At 39.5% G+C, this 21796-nt stretch overlaps 1 protein-coding gene across 5 annotated transcripts in view; it reads left to right on the top strand.

The window, feature by feature from the left end:
- The window catches only part of ZMIZ1 (zinc finger MIZ-type containing 1), a 344034-nt gene that overhangs the window by 84811 nt on the left and 237427 nt on the right, over positions 1–21796 (top strand). The window contains exon 3 of one of the 5 annotated variants that reach the window (XM_069019268.1): positions 14550–14666. The exons of the other annotated variants lie outside the window; for them this stretch is intronic. The gene's annotated coding sequence lies outside the window, so the exon portion shown is untranslated. The remainder of the gene's footprint in view (positions 1–14549; positions 14667–21796) is intronic. 5 annotated transcript variants of the gene reach the window in all.

The raw sequence follows: 21796 nt of genomic DNA, 5'->3' as shown, positions 1-21796 counted from the left end.
CATTGTGCCAGTGGGATGCTGTTTCAGGTTGCTGTTTGTATACCAGCTAGGTGACTTTTTCTTCCACTTCCAGAACGTTAGGATCAATGTTGCATGATTTTGTGGATTTTGGATGCATTTTTCAGGTCTTTTAAATATTTGAGTGCTAGGCCCAGTGGGAGGGAAGGGATGTATTATTTTTCAGCCTGTCAATAAAAACACAGAAATTAATAGATCTGGGTGTGACTTTGTGAGCTCAGAGGGTCAAAGCTTGAAATGCTTGCACGTGAGACTGGGAAGCAATAAGTTTTTCCTGGCTTTGCTTTAAAGTAATCTTACATCCTTGCATCTCCCAGTATTCCCTTACTTTTTAACGGTGCAGGCTTTTTTTTGAGTATAAGCAATGATGCTAACATATTCTTCCCCTTTTCATAAGCAAGCCAGCCTTTTGGGGTTTGCTCTGTAGTAGTCACCCAATCTGCTTCATCTCGTGGCATTTCTGTCAGTTCTGGTTTGTCAGGCTGGCCTGCAGATTAGAGGTGGGGAAACCAGGATCATTATGGGATAAATATCCCCTTCTTCTGTCACACCCATACTGAAACTTGGACATCTCACTAGATCATGGCAGTGCACTATTGAGATACAATTGTTTAGTAACGTCTCTTTAGAAGTCTTTGGCTTAGCCTTGGTTTTTATGCAAGCTGCCTGTTGTGGTGTTGCTCTAAGCTGGCTGCGTCACTGCTTTTCAACCTCAGTTAGAGTTATTCCTTCCTCTTCTCTCATCACTGGAAATTATTCAGCTTTTCAACTAAACTGCCTTTATTTTGACTTAGAGTGCTAAAAGAAATTGTTGGGTTTAGAATTTGGGGGTTGATTTTTTTTTCTTTTTTTAATGATATGGTCTAAAAATGGCTGAAGTGTGCATGCACTAGCAAAAATACTGTATAACTTCCAATATACCCTGTTAAAATTCGTGCAGTGTTGCTGTTTGCCAGTAATTAATGTTGTGGTATTATTTCTTATGTTAAGTAAATTATTGCTGAAGTTTTAATCTGTTGAAATACAAAACTGTAGAGAATTTAATGCTGACCTTTGTATATGAAATTAAGTATAATTATTAGATTTGTAGAAGACCTTTTGAATTAGCTAACATGTACTAACTCATATTTTCACTTGCCATGGACTGCTGAATTGATGTTATTTCCAGTAAGCTTGCTGGAAGTGGGAAGAGAGCATTTACAAGAGGTTTCTGCCTTGCCATTAACACATATTTTTATTTGAAAGTGTTGTGTAAAATAAATCCACACAATATGCATGCACTCATGTGCATAGATGCACAAAGCATATTGGTTAAAAAACTTTCAGAGCTAATTCATAGCAAGTAAAGAACTTCATGGCAGGACAGAGTACACTTTTGGAGGTGGCTACAGGGACGAGATGATTCCAAGGGTGGGCTGGGGAGCAAGACAGCAAAAGCAGTGTGCAGTCAGCTGAAAATATATTTTTTTCTCTTTCCTACAATGACTAGCAGCTTCAAAGATGGCAGATTACTTTTGGTTTTCTTGTATAAAATCTGGCAAGTGAGTTTTCCCTCAGTTTGTAAAAAATTCTTATCTGTGCAACACATCCAGTGAGGATAAAGATTGTCTTTGCAGAAAGATTGTGTCTTCTGTAGGAGCAGTTTGTAGGTTTTGTCACTACTTCCAACTGATAACCTGAGGGTTTTTAATACAAATGTTTTATACAAATTTCACTATACTAGATCAGTTTGCCCTCAGCTTGCTTGTTTTGCCAACAGCATCCCGCAAGTGACTCTAAACCAACTAGTGTATTTCTAAATGCTGCGTGTCTGAAAGCTAAAGCCTTCTTCCTCCTGTTATGAAAAAATTGCAAAATCACTTGGTTTTCACTTCATGTATGTTCTGGTTTTTCACCTAAATTGTCTGTGTGGCTGCCATGGCTGCTGCGCTGAAGCAGCAGTGCTGAGCTCTTGGATTCTGAGGAAGAAGGAAGCATTTGCCCCATTCAGGGATGTCATGCTGAGCTGCACCATGTTTCAGGGCAGTCCCTCTGTCCCAGGGTCTAGCTCAGGAGCTTCATTAGTCTAGACATCCATTTCTGGTACACTTTTGGAAAGCTTACTTTTGCCTTGCCACCTTGCACATGTAGAAGTAGTTGGAAGCTGCTGTCTGCAGAGAACTTGGACTAAGGTAACGAGCTGCCTGCAGGGATGAGAAGTGGTTGTGTGAGCCATGGGCAAGATAAGGCAGGAACGGATGGGCACTGATGCCAACTCAGGCTGGGCACTGCAGATGCCTGAGCAGTTCTTCTGAGGTCCTCTGGAAATCTGTTGGTGCTGAGAGGACTTGGCATGTGGCTGGAGAGGCTCACTGTTTTGAGCTGAACTGAGTAGGAGAACAGCAGCAGTGCTCAGAATCAGGAAAAGCAGAGGACTCAGGTTCTGGGTTCTGAATTATTCCCAGTTTGCTGGATGAGCCCTTTGTTCATATTGCCTTCTGTCTATTCTGCTATTGTCTCTAGGGATTTGCAGTAGGGGCTGTTGCTGTATGCAGTGGGTCTAGCTACACTGGGGCCTTCTGCAGAAGTTGTGCTGCTATCCCTGTCCTCATTTCAGACAGGACAGATTTAAGAGAAAACAAAACAGCATATGCTAAGTCTTCTCAGAAGTCATAAATTTCCTAATGTGCCCAGGTCTCTTCTGCCACATGGCCTCCTTTTGTATGATGGTGTTTGCAGATACTTCCAGATTGTCAACTGTGCAAGGAGATGTTTATGGCAGAAGGGAGGTGGTAGTTGGAGGACCTAGCCCATCTTGTCCTTTTGTTCATTTGCTTCAGCAAGCAGTTTTATAATTATTACCACTTCTTAATCAATTCCACTTGGTGTGGATTTAGGTACCAAGTGCTTAGTGTTGGTTGCTCAAATCTGGAAACAAAGATTTTACAATAGGACAGTCTTGAACATTTGGTGTGTGGGAAGACAGTGCTTGCTTCTGTTTTTTATGCAGATACAGCTGAGCTGGTTTGGTGTGAACAATTTGAGCTTTAGAAGTAAAATGTACCACAATACAACCGCAGCTGTCTTGGTGCTCTCCAAGCTTGAGGCAGCGGGCAGTGTTGCTGTACACCACAGTATCCTGTTTTCACATCTGAGCAATGGCAGTTACCTGCTGGCCAGCATGGCACACCCTTGGAACGGGGAGCAGAGAACAGAATTTCATTGTGGACAGGGGTGTGGTACAGGTGTTAGAGGCTTTGGGAAGTTTTCCTGCCTCCTCAGTTACTTATACTCAGTAATCTTAAGAGCATATTGGAATACCCAGTTTCCCACTCATCATTGGCTCTGTTTTTCCCCAATATCCCTTTTCCTAATGTATGTACATAAAGTCACAGCTTTTTTCAGTTTCAAAAAGCAGAGAAGATTAATTAACTTGATAGTTCTCATCTAAAGAAAAATACAACGCTTGCAACCACTTTACCAAAACCCATTTCTTGGTATATTTCTGGGCATTTGTATTTTTATATGTGGTCTTAAAAATACTATGGATCTTCTCTCTTTATTCATTGAATTACAAGCCTTTTGAAATACCTTTTCATGTTCACAGGTTTGCACAGTGCATAGCACAATGGACTTGCAGTCTGGGCTGGACCTGTGGTTTTTACTGTAACACATTTTTTGATATTTTTTATTCCCACTGCAAGCTCTAGTTAAGTCATTCTGCCCCAAAATCCAGCATCCCCTTTAGACTGCATATTGTCCTCAGGGTACAGAATAAGACTAGCATAGAAAAAGCTTTTAGAAACATGTGCCTTCCCTATGTCCTCTGTGGTGAAAGTGCAGTCTCTCCAGCCTGGGTCGATACTGCATGTGAGCTGCATTCTCTTGTGTATAAATACACCGTGTTAAAAAAGGAAAAGCACTGAGTGCAGCTTGCTTTCTAGTGTGTCGATGCTCTTCTCGGAACTGATGGGGCAATTCCTTTCTCCTGAGCTCACTGCTCCTGGGTGAGCCTGAGGACAATGTGCCTCCTCTCTTTTCTGCCAGTTGGAGAAATCCAGCCTTGGCACAACAAGTTGGGGAGGATCTGCTCTGCCAGGAGAGAGATTCTGGTGAGGTTTGTCATGTTACTCATTGTGCATCTTTCCTGACTTGCCATCTACTTAGAGAGATTTGTAAGCTGGCTGTCTCCTTTCTACTCCAAGAAAACTCATTTGTGGAGATGACATTGATATTGATATGCTTAGGCAAGATAGAGTGGTCTGGTTTGTTTTGCTTTCTGTTCTTTAAAAAAAAAAAAAAAAAAAGCAAAGCATGTTTTAGAGAAAGAAATAATTCTAAAACTTAGGGGGCGTTTGGACAGGATAAGTGAAACTGGCATGATGCACAAGTGTTCAATAAATGTTGTCAGTGAAACTTTCAAAAAAATGTGAGGAAATTAATCTCTATGTATATATTTTTAATGCAGTTCAGCAGCCAAAACAGGATGAAGCACCATTTGCTTGTTTTATTTCTTATTGACAAACCCAAAACAAACTCAATTTGGTAAGAAAACATGTCTCAGACGCTCACACTGTTGAATGATTTGTCTTTTTAATGGCATAAAAAAATTAAAATACTGATTACTAAAGCACAGATCCACAAACCTGGGGACGTGCATGTAGACAGTCTCTCAGTGAGTGCAGTAGTCCAGCAGTGACCAGAAAACCTGCAATCCATTTCCATGTCTCAGAAGAGCCCCTTATTCCACAGGCTCCAGGTTAGTCTGCAAAGCATCTCCCTTGATTCCTGCTCTTAGGGCTTGTGTTCGGGACACTTTGGGAAATAAATCACTTGGTTCACAGCCAATTCACTTAAGTCCTTTCATATAAGGTGGGAAATGTGTCAAACAAAGGACTCAAGTCTTAATCTGAATATTCTGGAGTGCATTTGAAAGTAGCATCCATTTCAACATTATAGTTTCATAGTATGCAGTGCCCCTTTTCACCTGCTGCTCTCTGATATTTGTCATGCCAAGACACAGAACAAATCTTACTTTTGTAGGTTTTACTTTGTTTTACCAGATACTGCTTTATACTATCAAACCACACAACAGTTATTTATGGGAAAGGTACAAAAATAGTTGTGTCACGTCAAAAAGTCTGCCAGAAGAAGTTTTTTTGTTTCATTCTTGTTAACAGAGATTTTGATTAATTTTCTTCTCTTGGTTGATTATTTTTCTTTCAGTTACTCTTGCCCAGGTTGGATTTCCCTGAAGAGTTTTCAGTAGAGAAAGGCAGCAAGTTGCCTCTAAGTGTGAAAACCCCAATTCTAGTCAGAAGCTGTCATGAGTATCTACCTGCACCTGTAGGCAGCTTAATCCTTTTATTGAAATTGTAGACTTTGCCACTAGATTTAAAAAGTAAAAATATGGAAACAGTATTGATGTGAACTACCCCACTGGTTTTAGGACATGAGTCTGAGATTGTGGTTGGGTGACTTGAGGAGACAACTGGATTATTTATAAAAGGTGAGCAAGCAGGGTTGTTGCCATGACCCTGTTAAACTTTCAACAGAATCTGTGAAGAATCAGTGGTTTCAAAAGGACCAAACACGTTGGACTGATACAAGGCAGAATTGAGAAATTGTTAAGGGAATGGGCTCTTTCTGGATTCCTTCTGAAATCTGGGATAAACTCTATTTGTGTTCTCCGTCATGGATTTTATTTTTTTCCATCTTTCTTGGAATTTTAGTAGTTCATTTCTTCTGTCTGTGTTTTGTCATTAGCATTTGGAGTGAATGCTGCACCCTTGGGTAGTTTCTATTTAATGTGCTTTTACTACTATTTTCATGATTTCTATTTTACCAGTAATTTAGTGTTATGTGACTTAGTTAATGATTGCAGTGTGATTCTTCATCACTATCACAAATAGTTTGTGTCCCTAAAGGAATGGGAATGAAATGTCATAGCAACAGATGTGTAGTTCTGAAAATGTAATACATTTTTAAGAAGGAAAGCTTAAAGTAAACCAGAAATCCTGGTCCTTCTAAAATTGGGCTGTGCCTTCACACCAAGTCAGGAGGCCCAGTATAAATGGGTAGCCCAGGGTTGTGTACCAGTGTTTTTAAGGCAGTTAATTTATAACAAGAAGCTGTAAAGCACCGGCCTGTGCTGGGTCTCAGGGCTACAATCCACACATGGCATTGCCAAAGATAGTTTGTTTATGTGCAGAGATCTCCATGATAGCAGTGTCTCTTGGCAGCCATTGGAAACTGCTGTTATTAAAAACCCTACATTTCTCATTAGAACAACTCTATTGTACATATTGTTTAAATATAGATTACTAATGAAATGCCCTTTTTATTGCTTTCCCAGTGAATACTTTCAGCATAAAGTTAATTTGTAGTGTTATGTAAATTCTGTTTAACTTCAATCAAGTTTTTAATTATGTTTTTACCACAGTAATTCCCATTTGATTTGTCATCTCCTGTTAGGTATTTAACATTGCACAAGATGTTTTTTTCTTCTTTCTTTTTTTTTTCCCCCTCCTGTTTTAGTCTTTGATGTCACCTGGAATAGAGCCTCACTCTAAAGCTGTGTAAGTTTGATTTCCTTTCATGCAAGTAGGATTTAATGAGGAATTACTACAGAAAACCAATATTGGAAATGCTTTATTGTTATGGTATTGATTAGGAAAAATAATATTAAACAGACAGAAGTACCACTGAGAAGACATCCAGCTATTTCATTTGCTCCCTTGCCTTTACCTTTCTTTCCTTTACCTTTCTTTCAGTGGCTCCAGGTCAGTGAACCTTTGATTCTGATAGCCCTTGGATTCCATTTAAAATGTCAGTTGCTACTTAACACCTGATGACCACTCAGTCTGTGGCTGCCTTGCATAGATACCAATAGTTCTCACAGATGTTTGCTTGCCCACTGAGCAGATAAATGGACCCTTTTTTGGCAAATTGTCAGCACATTAATCATGTCTGAGATAGGACTTGTCAGGCAGCATCTCAGGTCTAGATAGTTATTTTCAGTTGTAGATACATATTTTTTTTATATCTTTTTCTGATGAATTTAAGTAATAGTTGAAGTTGAGTCTGTCTTCAGAGGTCATGATAGAGAAACTTCTTCAAAAAGATGTATGATATTTCCTGTACTTATGTAGAAATTTTCTCATATTCATGTGAAAAGATGGGGATTAGTTTTGTACAGCAGTGGGTGGTCTTTTAATTAAAATACACAGTCTCTTTTTTTTCTAAAATCAGGGCTTCCTTGAACTCAGTAGTGATTTTTGCTCAAAAATTGTTCATGCTGAAGTAAAAACTGTGTAAAGGATTTGTGACACATTCTGAATTCAGGTACACTTGAAGTAGCTCAGTTGGATACTCAAAATTAGCAGCAGAATTTGAAATATTTGCTTTGGGAACATACTATTAAATATAAATTAATTGCTATCTTAAATTACTTGAAGGACATTTGCATACTTGTAAGTTTATTTCTGGAAGATTGGGATTATAAAGACCTTAACCATATGCTAACTGTCCTGCTTGAAAAATGAGTATTCATAATACCTAGCCTTTATTTTAAAGTGCACTTTTGAGTTATTTGCAAAATACTGTTCATAGTATGCTTGTACACTTTACATCCTCAGTGCATGCTGGTATTCCAGCATTGTCTGATAATACCATCAATTCACAGGTCTCCTACAGAAATGAAAGGCAAAGAAATAATCGAATCTCCCTCTTGAAAAATCACATTTCATATGTAACTATTACAATGTATTTGATTGAGATGGGAATTGTGTTACTTTCTCATGGGAGTTGTTTGAATTTCCACTGTTTAAAAATCAATTCAGCTTGATGAGTGGTGGGTTCAAGCAGTGGAACCCATTAGGATGATTTCATATCACCAGTTGCACCCTATTTAATCTTTCTGTTGGAAGATAATTAAGTTGAACTCATTAATTTGCACAGATGTTGAATGTTTCCATCGAACTTGGCTTTTTCCACTCTCACCTGTCCTTCCTGCCCAGGTGCATGGCACTGCCAGCAGTGGGCAATGCCCCATGGCACCGAAAGGGGCAATGCACAGCTGACTGTGATCTCCTTGCATGGGATATAAAGTTTTCCTGCAGCTGAGGCTAAGTAGGAATTTTGGGCTCTGACTTTTGTGTTAGGCTGGCAGGCATGAAGATTGCTTTTCTTTTTTTTCTAACCACCTGAGATAGAATGGCTCAATCTTTAATGGCATTATCTATGTATGTAGTTCCCTTTTAAGCCACATACAAGGTAGTTTGGTTTGGTTTTTTTTTTAAAACAAGAATCTGTAAACACTCAACCTGCTACATTTCTGTGGGTTCTGAATGCTTTTGGTGCTTTGTCAATATGCTGGCAAAGAAATGCTTGCTTTTGGTAAGTGAATTTCTGCATTGCTTTTGACATCTAGGTTTAATTTCCTTTGAAGCAGTGGTATTTTCTTAAGAGACTTTAGAGCTGGTAAAAAGCCCTTATATACAAGGGCTGACCATCCCTCTTTTCTTTCATGGCTACAAAAGCTGACTGGAGTCAGTCCTCTCTGCACCCAAAATGAACTGGTTGTGAGCAGATGCTTTTTGTTGGCCATGTAGACGTTTTAGGAGAAGGCACAGCAGTGCCTGGTTTGCTCTTCGGCGACTGACTGCCCTGAGTGTCTGATAGCTGATGCCTGTGGTGGGAGGTCTTCTGTTTATTGTGCACAGCAGAGTCCATCCAGCAGGTGACAGACCCAGAAAAGACCTGTATTTCACTAGAAATGTTTTCTGCTAGCAAGGTAGATTAATACTTCTGTTTTAGCATCCTTTTTGTTGGCTAGTAAAAAAGTGGTGTGTATTTGACTGTATTTAGCTGGTTTCTAATACTCTGGTGCCACAATCCAATCACAAATAAGCTTCTCTTTTTTCCTTGTCTTGGTCTATCTAGAATTTTCTTCCAGTTTATAATCTGAAATAGAAGTCTGGGTCCAAATTCCTGTCACAGCATCTAGAATTTACCAAACATGTACGCTCCCAAAATCTCCTAAAATGAGTTGATCTGGATTTTCCTGACATTGAATAGTGTCTGTGTTAGGGACACATAATCACTTAGAGCAGAATGGTCTTTTGACTGACATTTTAGCTCTTGATATCATACTAGGTTGCGTGGGTTCTATGAAGAAGAAACTGAAGTTGCAGGGATGCTGCATCCAACATTATGCTGGGATTACAATGCAGTTGGAGTATAAGTCTCAAAATAAAAAAATGTGGTTTTCTTCCCTTGAAATTAGCGCAAAGTTTTAAAATTACGAGACACGACAGCACCATGGGCATACACCTGCTGGACTGGTAAATTACTGGGGATATTTATAAGTCATGTTCTTGTGCTTGAAATTGTTCTAAGACATTTCAGACATAAAAGAAGTGCACACAGTACTTCACCAAAAAGTAGTTCATCCAGTAAAATATGTTCTAAAGGATGACAGGTAAACAGAAATTCCTATTTTGATATTTTCCCAATATTGCATTGATTGTTAATGTATAGAAGAGGTAAATGCTTTTATTTCCTACTACTTTTCCTTTGAAAAGGACCTTCCTAAAGATGAATAAAAACCAATAATTTGCCACCATTTTTTTAATACACCCGAAATAAGAGATATTTATCTTAAAAAGATAAGTTTTTGCCATGTGATCTGAGCTTTTTTTCCCACTCCACTCCAAAGGAGTGGTATCTTAACTAGTTGGCTATTTTTTCTATTTGCTTAAATAAGTAGATCAGTCTAGGTGGAGCTGGAAGGACCTGAATTTTTAAGCTCTTGTGTAAAGTGGAGAGACAAGGCCAAGCAGAAGGGAATGCCATTAGCACACAGTGACAGTGGCAGCAGAGCTATTTAGACAGCTGCACGTGTCATATCATGTACTCGGGTCCTGGTCATGCTGCTATTTCTGTCTCGTTAGCGCAAATCACAGCATCTACTTTCTGCGAGTCCCTGTTGCACCTTGGCTTATCTAGGGGCACTTCCTAATTTGCCCAAGTTTAAAAGGGATACTGAAAATTCCAAGTCCGGTAATGAGCTGTTCATTTTACTGCAGAGCACAAGGCAGTGCCACCAAGGCCACGTCTGGCCAGGAACTGGACACCTGGTCCCTTTGTAGGCATTTGGGAAGGGTACCGTAGTGCTCGGCTAGACTCTGAGGGGCAGCATTTCCTACCAGACAGTATCACCATGCAAGATGCTTGTGTAGAGCAAGTCAAGCTAATTCAAGGAAGGTATCTGAAGGAAAATCCTCTGTCTACTGCTTGTTACTGCTTCAATGGTTACATGTTGTAGATGCTGTCTTCTCAGATAACCACCAAACTCCAGGAGATGTAAGCATTGCCCACAGTGAAGCTTATGGTGAAGTCATACATTTGGTAAGATAACTCAAAGCAGCTATAAACCAATATTATGAATTAAGGCATTTAAAGATAAAAACAGGATAATGCTTGTTGATGGGGTGTTTCTTTTTGTGGTTTTTGTTTTGGTTTTTTTTAATATTTGCCTATGCAAAGACATATTGTTTCTTGTACTTTTTTTATTCTCACTGATCTGGACCAAATTTTTCATCATTTTCTGAAAAGTTCATGTTTTCAGTACAGTAGACGTGTTGTATTTCAGAAAATAATGATGTAAAAGCATTAATACAATTTAGCTGTTGTTAACTTGCATTTTAAGAATGCTTATTATCTGCTTAGCTGTCAATGTTCCATTCTTTGTATGACACATTCATTTCAAGAATTCCTAAATTCTGCCCATTGCTGCTGAGGCTGTCCTGTGTGTTAGACAGAGCTCTAACTACCTGCAGTCCTGTATGAGTGTACATATGGAGAAATGAGTCTTTTTGAAGTGAAAGTTCATGTTGGATACTCAGAAATATATCCACAGGATTTTTTTATGCTATTTACAAATGCAGTAAATTTCTTGTTTTATGGGTTTGCTACATGTTTACTGTTTGAAGAATAATGCACATATTTACTTGCTTCATTAGTAACACTTAATATCAGCTTACAATTTTAACAAAGTATGAGGCTCATAAACAGGCATAAGCCAAACATAGCCAGTATATTGATTTAATACTTCTCCTCATATGGATTTTCTCAAAATCTTTCACCTTGTTCAAAAGGAGGGAAATTAAGAGTTAAGTTTCTGTCCTTAACCATCGCTCTTGTGTTCTGCAGGGATATATGTCCTGGCTTTTTGTGGCTTAATTGTTTTCTAAATAAGGATGAGAAACAGAAGAAGATTCTTATATTTTTGGATGAGACAAGACAGAGCATGCCAGTGAGTGCTAGGAGAAGCCTTCCCAGGACAGCAGTTGATGTGGTCATCACCTAGACAATTTCTACTGCTGGTCTCTGAGCTTCAGCTGTCTGTAACACTGTGTGTGAACAGTTGATGTAAGAGTGGCTCCTACATCTGCTGCCACGCTTTCAGGCTTCCTAGTTAACTGGTGCTGAAGACAGCTATCTTGCTTTCTAGAAATATTTAATCATGATTTAATCTAGCAAATAAATATTCAGTAATAATATTTCTTGGTGACATAGTCAACTGATAACAGGCACCTTGAGCCATGACTTCCTTAATTCAGTATTTGAAATTTTTCTCACAGTAGCAGTATGAACTGAACCAAAGATGTGTACAGCATGGGTTGTATTTACAAAGGGAGCTACAGAGGAGAGATGGTATTGAAGAAATTCCAAATTTTTGAAATGCGCTAGGTTGATGTCTTTTGATGTCGCTGCCTTTTGTTCTGTAATAGTGATGCCAACAGCAGGCTGTAAATGTAAACTTCCCTTGTACAGTTCTGTGCTGGTCAGAGGGTGGAGGGGGTGGAGACAGCAGTGTGGGAAGAAGTCTCTGAAAAGGAGGCCCAGAAGTCCATTTGTAGTGCATCTTATATAGTGTTATGTATGTGTACATGTGTCCTAGCTAGTGAATCACTGGCAGCTTCAGTGAAAAGGGCAGTGGCCAAACTCACTGAGCTCTGCTTATATCACTGCATGTTTAATGGGACTAAACAGGAATCCAGTTGCTGTCGTCCTACTCCTTCATCTGCAAATAATCAGCAAGGGTATCCATGCCTCATCCACAGGAAGGGTAAGGGAAAGCCTGCTCCGAGCCTCCTGTGTAAGGGATGGAATAGACTAAACGCACTTGGTTTGAATAATCTGTAGAAGAGCCCTTTCTATGGAAATGGTTGTTTTCCCATTTTTGTCTTGAAAACCACTGAAGCATCCCACAGGGTTTGGGTTTCTGTCTTGGTACTTGCTGTGCACGCAGACAGTAAGAGCCGGGCTTAGCACTAATCAGCTGTGATTCATTGTGCCTTTACCCCACAATGTCTAATACTGAATAGATTTGAAACCTTTGATACATCTTCCTTTGTTGGTTTGTTTCCACAATTCACTTCCATTAATTTCCAGGGCCTTAGGGATCTTTGTTTTTGCATTGCTGATGCTGGCCCTGAACACACAGGCAGACAGGCAGCTGGTTACGCCTCTGCCTGCCAGGCTTCAGGAGCAAATTCCTTCTGCACAAGCGCGCAGCTCGCTCAGCCCTCTCTCCACTCCCGTCTGGATTACGGTTTCATTAAGCTCTCATACATATGTGATATTTTAACTCAAATGGGATATAATAAATTTCATCTGAATAAGCAGTGCCTTTTATGTGTCATAAATTTTGCCTTTTCCTGTCCCCACTAATACGCTTCCCCCCGTAACATTTCAGTTCTATACTGATAAACTCCTCGACATTTAAATAGTACTGCGGCAGGCTCGAGGTGGAGAAGTGGGTCACGCAGAGCTATCAGGAGAACCGTGACTTTTATAACTGCCTGAATAGGAAGCTCCTGGCTACTCAGATTTCTGCAAGGTTGACTGCCATTGCTGAAAGGAGAGAAATAAAGTGTGCTTTCATTCTGAAAGCACTTTGCACACATGAGTTAACCTTTTCAGGGCTCTGGTGTGAGGTGGGTAAATGTTGTTGCTTCACGTGGAGAAACTGAGGCAGGAGGCTTGTGTGTCCCTTTCTCCTGCATGGCTGGGGTTGGGTGCTAACTGGCAGCCTGTGCTTGGGCTCACATCACAGCCACAGCCTTACCTGATGTGATACAAGTCTGGCCCTTTCCTGCCGTACTGCCAGGCCTGACATCCTAATAGAATGAATCTTCCATGGTAGCTGGAGCTAGAAAATGTTGTGTATCTGCTGTCTCAAGGTACACTGGGGTGGTTGGGTTGGCTTCTTTGTTTTTCTTCCTTTCTCCCCTCTTCCCTCCTCAGTTTTTGGCCCAAAATAGTTCCATTTGCTGGAATAAAAAAGCCAAACAACTGATTAATTTCATTTACAGTCCTCCAATCATAAGTCAGAATTCTTTCTGCTAGAAAAAGCAAAAACTTTTATGTTGTAAAAAAGAACAGAAATACTATACTTTCTGACTTCATCTTAGTATACTTCTAACTGCCTGTAGTATACACATATTTATATTTGTAACAAGCTTTTAGAATGTGTTTATGTGCCATATATTCCGAGAATGATCCAAGTGCACTGTGGCTCAGAGATCCCTGCAGTACTGAATGATCATTAGTGGGAGTGGAGACATCAGTTTAGAAGATTGCTGTTATAATTTCTGGGGGCCTTAAAATGTGTGGAAGTATTTTATGTTTATGCACTTTGATACTAGATTTTTTTGAGTGTGTCTTCTGATCTGTCTGCTGAGTGTCTTACTGGTTTGTGCAAACTCAGCTTTATTTCTTAAAAAAAAAAAAGACATTCCCTCTGAAATAATGTTACTTTAAAAGCACATATGATTATTACACGACTTTCTTGCTTAATTTTGCGTGCTAAAGGAAAGCTATAAAGGTCATTTGGTGAGCAATTTTATCTGGGATTTTCTCCTAGTAGTTAAAAACCACATGACGTTAATAACTATTTACATAATCCCTAAAAACTGGTAGGCAAATTGTGCATGTGGAAACATGAAAGGTAATGTAAACAGGCCGTTGCTTTATCCCGAGGTGTGTGTTTTGACTGTAAAGCTGTGTAACCGAAGATTGAAAAAAGGTACAGTTCTAATCCATTTCTTTTGTCTTAAGGAGTTGGTGAGTTGTGAGTTCTATTCTAGGAAATGGATTTTTGTTTTTCTGAGTGAATCTATAAAATTGCTGTCTTTTGGCAGTTAGCCAGGTAAACAAGCTGGATTGATTATCTGAAAGTTGTTTTTTATGTTAATCTTGGATTTCAGATACATAGTGTCACTTAATTCACCTTCATGTCTTCTGAGTTCAGTTGTGTAAGGTATATTCAATCCTGTATCTTCTTCCAAAGCCAAAGAAAAATGTATTTTTTTTTTAAGTCTAGGCAAAGCAATCTTACTTTACAGTAATGAATCTTGTTGGCATCCTCAAACAGAAAATAAGCCTCAGTGCCTTCCATGAAACCTAAGTGTCCTTCAGCAGAGGTCCTGAAAATAAGCAACCAACAAGCAAGCATCATTTTTTTTTTTTTTTTTTTTGTACAGATGCGTGGGATGAGCAGGTATTGAACTGTTCATTGCTGAAAAGGGAAATGGGCTGTTCTAGCTTGTGCCTCACCAGAGGAAGGCCTGGTTGGAACAGCTGGCTGCTTAGTTCTTGAGGTAAATTCTCTCCTTTTACCTCCCACCCAAGCCTAAATTGGCTGGAGAGGGTTCCTTTAAGGGTGATGAAAAATAACCCTTCTGCTTTTTTTCAAGCAGAGAATTTAATAAACGAACATTAGCAAAGGATGGCAAAATTCTCAACAGCATAAAGGCAGCGTGGGGGGGAAGTTTACCTAGTCAGACACTGCATGGATGTTTTGTCTGTGGACCTGGCTAAAACATCAATCTGTGTCTTAAAACAGCTTTGTGCATGTTTCCTGCTAATGAGAAGCAACTTCAGTGCAGGGTTGTAGGCTGTATAACTCCAATTTTGATGGGCGATGTACACTGAAAAGGGACTGAGCAGCAGCAGTGGGTCTGAAAATAATGCCGATGTCAATTCCCCAACCTTGCTCTTGGCCTCGTGTTGATAATTGTATTCAAAACCTTGCCTTCTAGAATCAGATGATTGTTTAAGGCAAGCTGATAGGATCATTTTCCATTCCCAAAGTTCCTAGCAATGCTAAATCTGTAAGAAATGGAAAATGTCAATCAAGTATTTCAGAAGAGTTTAGGAAACAAATAATGTTATTTTATGATTGTCATGGAAGTTGGGATGGTTGGTTGATTATTATTTATCATGTTTGGCTTTAAACACAGAAATACCTGTTTATGTTTACTTAATTTTAATTTTGAGACCTTAAAAATAATAAAAAAGGCTATTGAAACTTTCCCCATCTACCAGGGCTTTTATGGCCTAGTAACAATAGATAGAAAAATATATCATGTTACTTTCTCATTTTATTGTTTCTTGTATATACATTATTTGTATGTTGCTGCCCTCTTCTTTTCACACATTTCATTTATGAATCACTTTCTCTCTTCTGGCAGTAGCTACCATTGTATTTTCTGGATGCTGCAGAAAACAAGTCATAATTTTACTGATTTTCAGGATTAATAAAACTATGGGTAGTTTCTCTCCTTCTACTTGAGAAACTGTAGCAAAACTTTTAGTTTATTTTTAATTAGAATACCTTATGGGTTGGTTTAATAACAAACAAACCCCAAAATGATGACAAAAAAACCTTTAGCCCCCCAACCACCAGGAAAAAAATCCCGAACCAATCTGGCACAGGTATTCACAGGGTATGGTTTGTACAGTGGCCTGAGAATAAAGCTCACTTCAGTGCTGTACATTTTCATCCCGTGTCTCCCAGTAACACTCTATGGCTTTTGACAAATGGCTTGACCTCTGCTGGTCGAGTTGGCCACTGGTGAACATGAGTCTGAATCCTCCCAGGCCTGTGGAAGTGCATCAGGTTATTCCACTCATCAACTGACTCCTGTAGGTAATATATATTTCTTTCCATTTGCAAAATGGGGATGGTAATACTTTCTGCCTGCCTCTCAGTGGGATCTGGGAGGATTAGTTACGTCTCTACAGCAGCGTATAAGTGGTAAGGATGATTACAAAGAACAAGATGTGCAATTACACTGGAGGGGCAGCAAGCTGCGAGTGTCTCGTTACACTTACATAGCAGAGCAGCTGGCTGATGAGCTGTCCTGACCTCTGCAGTCAAACCAGATTTCAGCACAGTTGGCTCATTTGTGGGCTACTCTGATTTCTCACGTCAGGACCTCTGTTTTCTAAAGGTGCCATCAGGTAGGGCAATACAGATGACAGCTACCCACTGGAGCTGTGCATTTGTGTTTGGCTTGCCAGAGCAATTTTGGGCACTGTGGATGTGAGCACCTGTAGGTGACTGTCTTTTCCAGAAGGCTGTTATTGCAGTAGTGTGAGTCTTGATGCTTTGGCCACCTGCTTCTCCCATGAGTCTTCACGCCTTTGCTGGCATCACCTTCTGCACATGGGACATGCTTCCTTATAAGATTTTCCTTTCCCTGCCTGCTCGTCTCAAATTCCACCTAACAACTCAATACTTCTGCAGTGTCAGCAAGAAGTCAGTCTGTAAAAATAGTCGTATTTATTTTGTTATATGCCCTTCCAGGTACACCCTGTTTATTCGATTTTGCTTAGAATGTGAGCTCTTGGGTGGAGCCTTCCTGGGTCTTTTCTCCTGTGGGCTGCTGCTGTGTTGTCAGTGTTGTACAGGGTTAACCCCAGCTGGCACTGTGACAACTCTATTTTGGGACACTTGGAAATCCGTTTTTAGAGTTTCCCTAAACTCATTCAGTGAAATTAAATAAAAGGTGTATCTGAAAGGCCCTGCAAATTCTTTCATTTGTGCTGTGTGTGTGCTTTAAAGCCCTTTGAGCAGTTAAGTTATAGTGACTGCTGAAAGTAATGAGAATGAGTGATAAGAAGAAGGATTTACTTGTATTTTCATTAGAATCTATTAAGACTAATGTAATCAAATGGGATCAAAATGCTATCACCTTCTGAGGGTCATTGTCAGTAATTGTAACAATAAAGTGATTATTCTAGTGTCTTGCCTGAGGGAAAATTAGAATGACTGAAATAAAAAAATTAAGAGGTGTGATGCAATGCATTTAGGTGTGGAACACTCATTTATTTGAAGTGTGTGCCGAATAGGTTTAATCCATGTCAAACAACTGCATTTGGCTTTCACTTTGATGCATTAACAAGAAACTTTGGTGCAAATAAAGCGCTAATATTTTAGATAGCAATTAATAGAGCAAGAGAAAATAAAAGAGATTTTTCTATTGAACATACAGGAAAATAGGAACCTTCAGTTTTGGATTTGGGTGCTGATTTTTGAGTTTGCCAGTTTGCAGCTCTCAAAAAGCTTGACTTTCAAACAAGGTGCTGCAGACTTTCTGAAGACAGACATGAATGGCATTTGAAGTATGTAATCAGTACAGCCAACATACTCTTTGGTGTAAATGGACCTGTGGGATGTTTGTGGAATCAACACTGCACATGTAAGCAGAGTGAAACGGATGGGAATCTAAACAGGTGTTAGTATCATGGCACAGGTTCAGTCAAAAGCGGTAGGATGAAGCATTCATTAAAATTACCTGCTTCAGTAGAGGATCTCAGGTGCATTTTTGTCCTTACTGTTGCTCTGTTTTGCCAGTATCTCTCATAAGCAAAACTATCAGTTAGTGCTGGCAGGATAAATCACTAAGGATATTAGAATGGCATGAGCTTTATCTTGACCATGTCCTGTTCGATGGGAGCTACAGCTTGTGGCTAAAGTATTCTGCAATATTTCGACTTGATTCATGTTCCTCAAGCTTTGTGCTTAATATCATACGCCTAAATATCCCTCAGACTGAATTGGGAATATACCCCACAGTTAGGGAGGAATAGCATATTGGAGAATAAGGTGACAAACATTTATCTCCACTAATAAAAAGTAGACTTTCACTTCACTCATTTCAAAGCTGTGAATTATGGTGTATGTCTGTTAAGGGAGGGTTTAAACTATTTGTCCTGCTTCTTTTTTTTTGTGTACTTTAAATGTATTTTTCTTTTGTGCTATAAGCACTCTCCCATATTTTAAGGAATACCTTTTAGAGTGCAGATGTGCAAACGTCTCATTTCCCTTTCATGACAATAGGAGATGTTTTGGAATACTCATTCCTACAGAACTTAAGCACCTAAGTATTTTAAATGTGTAAATGACCCAGTAAAATTAATGCAAGTTTTTAATTTAATGAGCTATTTGGGCATAATTGATAAAAGAATGTGATTTCTGTGGTTTTCTTGCTTTGAACATGCAATGGTGAAAAAGGACTTGAGCACGATGGGCCGGGGAGGAAGAAACTAGTCTATAAAACTTTGAAAATATGGTAAGATAAATGGCTCCTGATCCAGTGCTTCTCTAGAGATGGCAAAGGTTGTGTGGGACTCAACAGTGTATGGTAAAATTGGCTCTTGGTTTGCAAAGTCCTTTCTTGGCCATTAGGAGAGTCGTGCTGTTGTCTGTGCAGAATATCCAGGCAGACAAAAGGTCGTACCTTGCTATTTTGGGATCGGCTGAGGGTGGAACTGTCATACAAATAAGCTGAAAGGCACAGGAAAGTTGTGTAATGGTGTGACTGAGGTACAACCCAATGCTGGCTAAAGCCAATGGGCATCTTTTTTGCAGCCTTAATGGCTGCTAAATCAGACCCTGTTTAAGCTCAGACCTTTTCATTTCTTGATCTGCAGTCATTTCAGAATGTGCTGTTATATATATGTAATGAATCTTTAAGTAACGCTTCTGTCTGAAGACTCTTGCTTGCCCACGAGTAATTTTGGAAGCTCTGTGCTGCCACATCATTTTTCTGCTGGAATTTTTCAAATGTTGCTTGTGTGTTTTTAGATTTACCTGATATATTGGATACGTACATTAGGTATATTTATTGTTATATATGTATTATAACAAATGGCCTCTGTTAATCCCAAATCAAGATCAAGATAAGGTCTAAAACACTTTGTGCTCCAAATCCCATGTGGGTTTTTTGGAACGTTCAGTGGTGGTCCTCCTGACTGTGTTTGTCAAGCAAGTTTCTCCATACATAAAATGGAAACTATTTTTGATGTTTTCCTAAAAATGTTATGGTATGATTAAAATATGGGTTGCTTAGGACAGGAGTAGTCTTTGTTTCTCTAAAGAATAGTGCCAGACATCTCTGGTGTATCAGAGAGGGAATGAGCAGTAGCTGCAGCCATTGTCTACGGGTCCTTCCTTGTGCGCTGTGTTTACTCCTGCCTTCCAGCGACACGAGTCCTGGGCAGGCAGATGTGCAACATCTTTCAGGTCCATCAGGAAGCTAATCTAAAGCATGCAAGTCAGTGTCTGATCCCTCCCATTTGCAAGGGAGGATTTCTGACTAATTTTTTTTAAATCAGAGTGATTCCCCGTCCAGTTTTGAGACATGGGAAGGAGCATTTGTATCATTATCTTGATTGTGATGAGCATCTCATGCTAGGTGTGCCAAGGATTCTGGGACCCCTGGAAAAATAAGCTGATTATGGAAAAGTCTTCTGTTTACTCCTGATTTCACTTGGCCCTTACTGTTCTGCTGCTGATAGCTCAGGGTACTACTCTCTCAGCCTCACTACATGGAGACTGCTACAGGTGTCACGGAAACTGGTTAGTTATTATAAAGCACTTTGTAAATAATAAGCTGTAGTAGAAAAATAATCATAATATTGCTGAAGCACAATTAATTCTTCCAGTAAAACTACAAAGAATTAATTCACAAATTAAGAATTCGAAACTGGAGTTTTCTGTCTGTAAGAATCAAAAGACATTTCTGTGGTCTTACTTCATTTTCAGCTTATGAAATAACTTATTTTCATGATGCAAAATTACCTAGTATGCAAACTCATGACTGAGTACTTGAAAACAAACATGGCTTTGTAGTAACTTGTTATTTTCCCTGAAGAATATGTGTGCCCTTTCTTGCACTCAGCATTGTACTGCTTCATGTGGTTTTGTCTTTGGTATACAACCCACTGTGCTCCAGCTCCACACTTGATTAAATGGCATTATGAACTCTCTAATTATAATACCTTCACTTTATTACGCTTGAACGGATTGGCTCTGGTGGATGGTGGTACAGACAATGTGCAGTGTGAATGCAGTGGTTTGAGCTTCCTTATTTGTGTTGTTATTATATGCGTTGTGAGCTTGCCTTGTGGTCACCATCATGGAGGTAAATATGATTGTGGCACTGTGCATAATGAAGAGGTGATGTCTTTCCCAAATGCTTTACTAGCCAACTAATAGTTTATGCTTCTGTTACAGTAGCAAATATTGAAATATTGAATATCTCTCACTTGAATGCAATCTCCAAAGCACACAGATGTTTTCTTGGAGTGGTTTTGGTTTTTTGTGGGTTTTTTTTGATTGATGTGAAGCAAGTGTTAAGACATAACTTTTCAAGCAAGGTTTTTCTATGAAAGAAAAATAGATAATGCAGTGTTGTTAATGGTTTTTGTAGCTAATGTGGAGTCTGGAACTATAATGACAAGGAAGTTTGGTATGATGTTGGAAGCCTGGTTTTCTTTCCCTACAACTTAATTAACCTCAGTAACAGTAGCAGAGTTGCTGCATGGTCGTTCGTGTATTTGTCACTTACATACTCTTTCTTCAACAAGAAATTGCGGATGTCCTCAATAGGGTTTCATTGATGCTAATGTTCAAGTCTGTAAAGCTGTTTACATGGTCTTCAGATAAGAACCATGTCATTTTAGTAGTAAAATAGGAATAAGGGGAGTTAATGTCCTTATTGACTAAAACTCAAGTACAAAAAGTCCAGGGAATTTGATTGAAGAAGAGACAGAACAGGAATCTGCAGGGAGTGGTCTGGGTGTAAGGGTTTAGTTTGCATCTTAACAGTGACAGAAGGGCAATAGGATATAGGGAAAAAAAGAAAGCGTAAATGGAAATACAGGCGTATGCTCAGAGGAGGAGTCATTGAACCAACAAGCAAGTAACAACCACTCAGGGTGCAGGAAGAACATGGCCTTGTCTCCCACTTAATGGTGGGGACTCTCTTCCCCTTCACTCCAGGCACAACCCTTGCCTCCCTTTGAACTCTCTGCCCTCGATGCCAGGTTATGTAATCACTCCTAACACTGCTTTTGGCAAGTGGAGCTAAGCTCTGCCAAACCCAGTTGCCCTCCCTCCTTCCCAGAGGCGGCAGTCAGTTGAAATGGGATGTGCAGCCCAGGTGTGCTAAGGCTGAGCCAGAGTTCTAGAACAGCCAGCCTGAGGTCACTACCTGCATCCACATACCATGGCATGAATGAAATACTCTGGATTATCTTAAAATTGAAACAATGTCATTGAGGCACTGTAAAACAAGTATCAGTAATTATTTCTGAGTGCTGCCATTTTTGTTTTACTTATAAATGTTGGAGATTGGGGATGTTGAAAACAAAAACCTAGCACACTTTGAAAAAAAAAAAAATTAACCCCCCCCTTATAAACAAAACCACAAAGCAAAATGACAAAACCCAAGCTATTGAATTTATTTTAGTGTCTTTTTAGCCTGGTCACGGGGACGTTACCTCTGAGGATATTTTGTGTCCTGCAAATCAGAATTGTGGGCTGCTGCTTTGTGTGTTTGTGCCAGTGATTTGCAGAAGGCTGACAGAGTCTCTGGGCTGAGCCCAAGTGCTGTGGGCTGGCAGATGTGGCAGGCAGTGTCTGTGCGTGGTTGGGAAT

The sequence above is a fragment of the Aphelocoma coerulescens genome, chromosome 6, assembly GCF_041296385.1.
Source record: "Aphelocoma coerulescens isolate FSJ_1873_10779 chromosome 6, UR_Acoe_1.0, whole genome shotgun sequence".
In the NCBI taxonomy this organism is placed as follows: domain Eukaryota; kingdom Metazoa; phylum Chordata; class Aves; order Passeriformes; family Corvidae; genus Aphelocoma; species Aphelocoma coerulescens.
Note: the sequence above shows the minus strand (reverse complement) of the source record. Positions and strands in the feature narration are given on the sequence as shown.